This window comes from Trichechus manatus, unplaced genomic scaffold, assembly GCF_000243295.1.
Source record: "Trichechus manatus latirostris isolate Lorelei unplaced genomic scaffold, TriManLat1.0 scaffold00118, whole genome shotgun sequence".
Taxonomy (NCBI): Eukaryota; Metazoa; Chordata; class Mammalia; order Sirenia; family Trichechidae; genus Trichechus; species Trichechus manatus.
The window spans coordinates 3,232,740-3,241,460 of record NW_004444054.1 but is presented as its reverse complement, the minus strand read 5'-3'; the positions used below and the strand labels follow the sequence as shown (position 1 = coordinate 3,241,460).

Genomic DNA, 8,721 nt, shown 5'->3' with positions numbered 1-8,721 from the left:
AATGAGGTAGTCTCCTGTAAAGATTTCAGCCTTGGAAACCCTATGGGGCAGTTCTACTCTGTCCTTATAGGGTCACTGTGAATCGGAATCAACTTGACGGCAATGGTTTGGGTGGCACAGTGGTTAAAGCGCTCAGCTGCTAACCAAAAGATTGGCAGTTTCAACCCACCAGCCGCTCCACAGGAGAAAGATGTAGATATATATTCATCAGATGGCTTGGCATAAATAAAATTCTTTATGTCAGACTCACGGGGACCCCGTGTGTGTCAGAGTAGAACTGTGCTCCGTAGGATTTTCAATGGCTGATTTTTCAGAAGTAGATCTCCAGACCTTTCTTCTGAGGCGCCCCTGGGTAAACTTGAACCTCCAGTCTTTGGGTTAGCAACTGAGGGCATGGTTGTTACACCACCCTGGGACTCTTATCGTCATCTATGGAACCAAGTTAAGAGTTTCAACAAATGGCGAATACCATCAGCGCTTATCACTGGCATGCTACGCTTCTCCCTCTGTAAAATCTTTGGCTTTCCTCCTCTTTCCAAGTCCGTCCTCACTTCATATCTGGTGTATTGAAATCCAACTAGTCTTCCTACTCCCAGATTCTTCACATGCCAGATTAATTTTCCTAAGCCCTCTCTGTTAACAAGTCCCTCCTCTGTTCTACGTTTCCGGTGCACCCTCAGTGCACGCTGTATGAATATACCATAAACCAAACAAAAATCAAATCTGTTGCCATCGACAGAGTAGAACCGACCCATAAGCTTTCCAAGGAGTGGCTGGTGGATTCGAATTGCCAAACTTTTGGTTTGCAGCCACGCTCTAAACAACTATACCACCAGGGCTCCTAAATATACCATAGTGATGTAGTCATGTTTGAGGATTAAGTCATTTAAAATTTTCCGCTATTACAAACAACACTGTTCCTAATCCTTGGACAATGCTATGTGCAATCCTATGAACACAATTTGATAATCCAAATAGTCTGTCCTCGTATTCCAAACCAAAAAACTCATTGCCATCAACTCAACTCCAATTTACAGCAACCCTATAGGACAGAGTAGAACTGCTCCATAGAGTTTCCAACAAGCACCTGGTGGATTTGAACTGCTGACCTGTTGGTTAGCAGCCAACCTCTTAACCACTACACCACAAGGGTTTCCTCCTGCTATTCTGGGCCCTCCATATTTTGTCACCAATCAGCAGTCTTTCTCTCCCACCTTGAAACAAACTCGTTGTCATCTAGAGAATTCCAACCCATAGCGACCCTGTAGGACAGAGTAGAACTGCCTCATAGGGTTTCCAAGGCTGGAATCTTTACAGAAGCAGACTGCCACATCTTTCTCCCTCCCACAGAGTGGCTGGTGGGTTCGAACCGCCAACCCACTCTGTAAATTCTCTGCTTCAGCTGGGCTGATCTACTTAGGATCACACATCCACGCCTCTGTCCCTTCTGCTCACTGTCCAAATCTCACCTTTTTCTCAAGGATCAGCCAAGGTCCCCTCCTCCATGGGGTCTGCGTTGACTGCTCAGTGATTGATTCGCCTCAATTCCGACAACATTTACGGTCTGCGCCACTCAGTTGGCATGCACTGCCTTGAAACTTTTATGGCTCTCCTCTTTCCCCATGTGGATTAAAGTGGCCTGAGGGCTGGTACAGTGTTCCATAGAGTCCTAGGCAGAAGGGATACCCCTGGAGAACTAGCCCAGTTCCTGGCTAAAAAAATACAAAAACCAAACCCATTGCCGTCGAGTTGATTCCAACTCACAGTGACCCTATAAGATAGAGTAGAACTGCCGTATATGGTTTCCAAGGAGCAGCTGGTGGCTTCCAACTACCGACCTTTTGGTTAAAGCCAAGCTCTTAACCACTATACCACCAGGACTCCATATGTATACACAAATATATGTGCAAAGAGATATTCAAAAAAAAAGGAATGTAGAAGTCACCTAAAACCTCAGGAAGTTACTCTAATTTTTAAAATGAAAGCACATTCATTACTAAGAGTCACATTGTAAAACGCCCCACAGAACTGGTTTCCATGTTCCTCAGGCACCCTTTTTTCAAGTGGGTGAAAGCGTTAGAGAAGACAGACCAGTGTGAGGATTACAATGTACATGGCAAAGACCTGTGTGCGCGCAGATTAGGCTGCCCGGGGTTACCACCTCACAAGCTGGCACTCTGCACCCAGCATGCAGAGGATCCAGGCCAGACAGTAACCACCTACCACCCTCTATCTGTAACACAGGGAAACTGCTGCTGCCTACAGATGTACAGTCCCCAGCAAAGTACTGCGTGCTGCAAACACTCGAGAAAATGAGGAAGAATAAAGGAGAAAATAAAAATCACCACCCAGAGATCATAATTAATAATATTTTGGAGAATTTTCCAAATACTATATACACGTATAGACACACACACGCATACACGCACACAAACAGGCAATCTGGGTTTATACTATCTATGCAGTGAGAGAGGTCATGTGGTAAAATGGTTAGAAGCCTGACTCTCTGGGAATGAACCGGCTCTACCACTCACAGTGCACCCTGCTAACACAATGGTTAAGCACTCGACTGTTAAGCAAAAGTTTGGCGCTTTGAACCCACTCAGAGGCTCTGTGGGAGAAAGGCCTGGCAATCTGCTCCTGTAAAAATTACAGCCTAGGAAACCCTATGGGACAGTTCTGCTCTGTCACATGGGGTTGCATGAGCCATAATTGACTTGACGGCTCCCAGCAACAACTACCACTCACTAGCTGTGTAACCTCGCGTGAATTGCTCTCTCTGCTGGTACCAGCATCCACCTCCTAGGGTTGCTATGAGGATTGAATGTCTCCAGTCTTTCACATGGTGCCAGCTCATAGGAAGGTATCATGATCGTACGGTTCTCCACGCTACCTCTTAACTTCATGTTTTGTCGTGACCATATTATTAAGCATTCTTTGAAAATATTATTTTATGTCTGTATAATGGATACTCTATTGGAGCCTGGGTGGCACAATGGTTAGGTACTTAGCTGCTAACTGAAAGGTTGGTGGTTCAAATCCAACCAGCGGCTCCGCATGATAAACAGCTGGCAATCTACTCCCATAAAGATTTAAAAAAAAAAAAAAAGCCAAACCCGTTCTCATCAAGTCGATTCCGGCTCATAGCGACCCCACAGGACAGAGTAGAACTGCCCTATAGGGTTTCCAAGGTTGTAAATCTTTATGGAAGCTGACTGCCATATCGTTCTCCCACAGAGCAGCTGGTGGGTTCAAACCACCAAACTTTTGGTTAGCAGCTGATTGCTTTAACCACTGCACCCCCAGGCAGCCTAGAAAACCCAGTGGGGGCAGTTCTACTCTGTCACGCTGGGTCGCTGTTATTCTAAAAGAACTCAATGGCACCTAACAAAAATAAATAATACTCTGTTCTCTGAATGTACTACAATTTATCATTTCTTCCTGTTGCTAGACATCTAGGTTGTTTGCTATTTATCACTATTATAAATAATACTATGATGATAAAATTTAATCACATCTCTGATTATTATCTTAGGATAGATTTCAAACATAGAATTTCTAGATGAGAGAGTATAAGCATTATTTAACATGCCTGTTACTAAACTGTTATCCAGAAATAATATACCAACTTTACTGTCATCAGTCCTGCTGGCAACTGACCTTCTCACAGCATTTTAGTGTGAGCTCTTTTTTCTCTTTGCTATTTGAGAAGAGCAAAATTTTTGTTTCATTTAATTTTTTTTATTACTAATGAGGCTAAACGTTACGATTTTATTTGTCACACATTATAGAATTAACTACCATTTAACTGTAAAATATTTTAAATATTTGATGTTATAATCACAAATGTTAAAAAAAAAATAAAGTCTTAATACTCTGCTATGGATCTGTAGCTTGGAGTATTCTTCCTAAATGAAAGTAACTCATTTAAAATACATGTATATATTTTAAACCCATTGCCTTCCAGTCAATTCTGACTGCAAGAATGTATATGTATACGTATATACATATAAGTTGTTGTTAGGTGCCATCAAGTTGGTTCCGACTCGTAGCGACCTTACGTATGACAGAACGAAACACCGCCGGGTCCTGCACCATCCTCAAAATCGTAGTTATACTTGAGCTCACTGTTTCAGCCACTGTGTCAGTCAATCTCGTTGAGGGTCTTCCTCTTTTTTCTGACTCTCTGCTTTACCAAACATGATATCCTTCTCCAGGGACTGGTCCCTCCTGATAACATGTCCAATGTCCAAAGTATGTGAGATGACGTCTTGCCATCCTTGCTTCTAAGGAGCACCCTGGCTGTACTTCTTCCATGACAGCTTTGCGACTTTTTCTGACAGTCCATGGTGTATATTCAATATTCTTCGCCAACACCGTAATTCAAACGAATCCGTTCTTCTTCGGTCTTCCTTATTCACTGTCCAGCTTTCACATGCATATGAGGCGATTGAAAACACCATCGCTTGGGTCCTCCAAGTGACATCTTTGCTTTTTAACACTTTAAAGAGATCTTTTGTAGCAGTTTTGCTCAATGCAATATGTCATTTGATTTCCTGACTGTTGCTTCAATGGTCGGTGATTGTGGATACAAGTAAAATGAAATCTTTGACAACTTTAATATTTTCTCCGTTTATCATGATGTTGCTTTTTGGTCCAGTTGTAAGGATTTTTGTTTTCTTTAGGTTGAGGTGTAATCCATACTGAAGACCGTGGTCTTGGATCTTCATCAGTTAAGTGCTTCAAGTCCTCTTCGCTTTCAGCAAGGAAGGTTGTGTTATCTGCACACTGCATTGCACAGGACCAGTTCTGTAAAGCCCCTGAGCCCTTTCCACCCTTCATCGGACAGTCTGGGCTCCTTCATCCCAGGACGTCCTCCTCACTGAAGCAGAGCCTGGCAAGAAAAAGAAGGGTGGTAGAACTCGGGTTCAAGAGAAGGGTCCCACACAGATGAGATGGAGTTAGGATAAGAACATGGAATGCACAGGACTGGACTTACTTTGTGGAGAACCAGGGTGAATTCCCCTATTTTGTGGGGTGAGGAGACAAGGGGAGAGGCTCCCAAACGGACTCTTCCGATTGTGCTATCCAGAAGAAAAATGAAAGCCACGACGTGCTTTGCTTTTCTCACCCTGTTAAGGGTATAGTACAATGCTGAAGCCTCTACCACCCTCCTTCACAGATGTTCTAGATTTCAGTGGGTTAAATTTTGAAGCAAGGGAAAGGTGGAAACCTTCACTGGTCATTTCAAACTTAAAGGCTTATCTTAGTGACAGCCCTTTTTAACATGCCCTACGCTCTGCATTCTCAATGGAGGCCATACCCCCTCCCTCAAATGGGGTGAAAGTTGGTTCTTAGAAGGTTCATTAAAAAAACCAAAAAGCCAAACTTGTTGCCATCAAGTCAATTCTGACTCATAGTCCAGAGGGGTTTCCAAGGAGTGGCTGGTGAATTCCCGAACTGCTGACCTTTTGGTTAGCAGCCAAACTCTTAACCACTGCACCACCAGGGCTTAGGAGGTAAAATGGGAGCTCTGGTAGCCCAATGGTTAAGTGTTTGGCTACTAACCAAAAGATTAGCGGTTCAAATCCACCCAGCTCCTCCTCAAGAGAAAGATCTGGTGCTTGGCTTCTGTAAAGATTACAATTTAGAAAATTCTATAGGACAGTTCTACTCTGTCACATGGGGTTGCTATGAGTGAAAAATCAACTGCAGGGCACCCAAAAACAGGAGATGAAAAAATCTTACTCCTTCAATGTTATCTATGGTATTAAAATTTCATGGCGGGGGGTGGTGACGAAAGAAAAAATGTCTAAGGGGGAGGGACAATAACAACAACAAAAGATTGAGAAACGCTGCTCTTAAGTTTAGGGCCTAAATGGTTGTGACTCCCATCCTTTAAACCTGTATAGCACTTTCTTCTTCTCTTGCAGAACTGACCATATTTTCTGGTGATTTGAACCCATCCAGCTGCACTGCGGAAGAAAGACCTGGTGATCTGCTTCCTTAAAGATGACAGCCAAGAAACCCCTATGGGGCAGGTCTACTCTGTCACATGGGGACGCTATAAGTTGAAAAGACTGGATGGCGCATAACAACATCATAATAGTTATTATAGTTATTTGCGACCTCATCCCCTTCCCAAACTTTTCTCCTCAGACTACAGGCTCCCTGCGGGCGGGCGCTGTCTGCAGGCTCTGGAAACCCCCGCACAGAGCTGCACGCACTGGGTGCTGGGAGGAGACTCTGGAGCTGAAAAGAACCGTTCGCTCTTCCTCAGGAACCCTGAGGGCCAGCGAGCAGCGCCCGTCTTTTTTTCTCAGAGGAGCCATCAGGCCGCACGCGCGGGCGGGGATGGTGGGAGGCGAGCCCGCTATCCCCGGCCTCCGGGGTGGCCGGGCGTCGGAGGCCTGGGCTCCGCCCCTGCGGCTCTTCCCGGGCGGCCGCGGCTCCTCCCGCCACCTCCTCGGGCGCCCGCGGCTCCTCTGAGGTAGACGCTCAGGCTGGCGAGGCCGCCGCCGCTGAGGAATGTGTACACCCAGCATCACCACTTTGAGCAGCTGGGTCTCTGTGGCGCAATCGGTTAGCGCATTCGGCTGTTAACCGAAAGGTTGGTGGTTCGAGCCCACCCAGGGACGGCAGCGTTACTTTTAGGAGTTATTTTAAAATAAAAAATCGTAACCCTGAGAATTTTCACCAAATAGCAGTACGACACTACAGTGTTTCTAGGCTAGAAGAAGACGGTATTCTCTTAATGTTTGGCACGAAACGTGCGTGAACCCAAGGGCGGCACTGAAACTGCCCTGGATTTGGCCACTTCTGTTGATGTGTGCTTCGAAACACCCAAGAACGTTCACAGCAACAGGATTTGTAATGGCAAAAAACAACTCTGCTGCCCATTTACAAGTGAATGAATAAATACCACTGCTTGCTCTCAGCAAAAGCTGACATCATCAAAAAGCCAGTGTAGTTATTCAGTCTCCTTTCACCTTTCCAAAGGATTTGATGAGCCTTACAGATGAAAACGCGCAAAAGTATGCGGAAGCCTAACCATCTTAAGACACTATCAAGTTACTCTGTTACAGCTTTTAGACAACGGATTTGAATATAAGCATTCGGGCTTTAGGAGAAGGCGTCAAATTTACCCTACATTGCTGACACCATTTTCCCTGGGAAAAAATACCAAGCAGAAATTATATGGGTGTCTGTTAAAAGATCTCAGATGACATAGTTTCACAAAGAACACGAATATTTTTCAAGCAGATGATTCACATAAGACCTTCTATCAAGACAGTAAATCACATGATAATGTGATAACACAGTAATATAATTCATTTCTGCCAAGATTGAGGTCATGTGGTAGGTGCTTTGTCTCTGGGGTCTATTTACCATGGGTATAGTTTAGAGACCTAGAAGAAAGAGTACTTAACTGAGTCGTTAGTCCCTGAGTCTTACAGAATGCCTGGCAAATGCTAGCTGATAATTATTTTTCAAAAAATTGCTGATAATAAAATATCCTCTGTTGTCTTGTCAGGGGCCCTAAAGACGGAGAAATAATGTTGCACTTGTGAAATTCCAGGCAGAGTAACAGATAGCCCCCCAAAAATGTTCTTAGGTAACGGCTTTTCTGATGCCCTTCAAAATTCCAAACTTCCCGCCTACACTTAAGGCTGGCTTACAAGAAAATGGAGAGAAATTAAGTCATATCACAATATACATATTGTTAAAATCTAGTTTAACATTTTAGGATAAAGAAGGCCTGATATTTGGTGTTAGCGAAGATTAGTGACTATACCGTGGACTGCCAGAAGAACAAACAAATCTGTCTTGGAAGAAGTACAGCCAGAAGGCTCCTTAGAAGCAAAGATAGCGAGACTTTGTCTTATGTACTTTGGACATGTTATCAGGAGGGTCCAGCCCTGGAGGACAACACGGCTTGGTAAAGTAGAGGGTCAGCGAAAAAGAGGAAGACCTTCAACAAGATGGATTGACACAGTGGCTGCAACAATGAACTCAACCATATTGTGGGGATGGCACAGAACCAGGCAGTGTTTTGTTCTGTTGTACATGGGGTCACTATGGATCAGAACCAACTTGATGTCACCTAACAACAATAATATTTGTTATCACTGAAGTTGTCAGGACTTAGAAGGCATGTCCTTCTACTTTAAAAGCAGAACACATTCATGCTAGGTATAAACTCCTTGAGGGCAGAGACCATTTTCATGCTCAACTACTAACCTAAAAGCTAGCAGTTTGAACTCACCCAGTGGCACAATGGAAGAAAGGCCTGGTGATCCATTTCCATTAAGATTACAGCCAAGAAAACCCTATGGGGCAGTTCTAGTCTGTAACACATGGTGTCGCCATGAGTCAGAATGGACTTGACAGCAATTAACAACAACAAGCTCCTTGAGGGCAGAGACTATTTCCAGTTATTAATGATGATTTTAGGCTGCAAAGTTCCTTCAGGATAAAGTTCAAATTCTTGAGCTGACCACACAAGGGCCTTCATGATCCCTGCAGCCTTGTTTCCTACCATGTTCCCACAGGAAATCTTCACGTCGTTATGAGAACTTTCCAGGGGTTCTTTAAGTGGCCCATGCTGCCTTGTTACACCCCCACACTCCCTCCCCAGATGCCTTTCCCTCTGCCCAGATGTGCTCTTCCCCGACTCCACCCCACTTACCTGCTTAACATCTGCTGAGGAATTCCTTTCTC

General features: G+C 44.3%; 1 non-coding gene across 1 annotated transcript; it reads left to right on the top strand.

The window, feature by feature from the left end:
* The first annotated feature begins 6,564 nt into the window (after nucleotides 1–6,564).
* TRNAN-GUU (transfer RNA asparagine (anticodon GUU)) lies at nucleotides 6,565–6,638 on the top strand. The gene has a single exon. It is a non-coding gene; the product is annotated as a tRNA-Asn (tRNA).
* The last annotated feature ends 2,083 nt before the right edge of the window (nucleotides 6,639–8,721 follow it).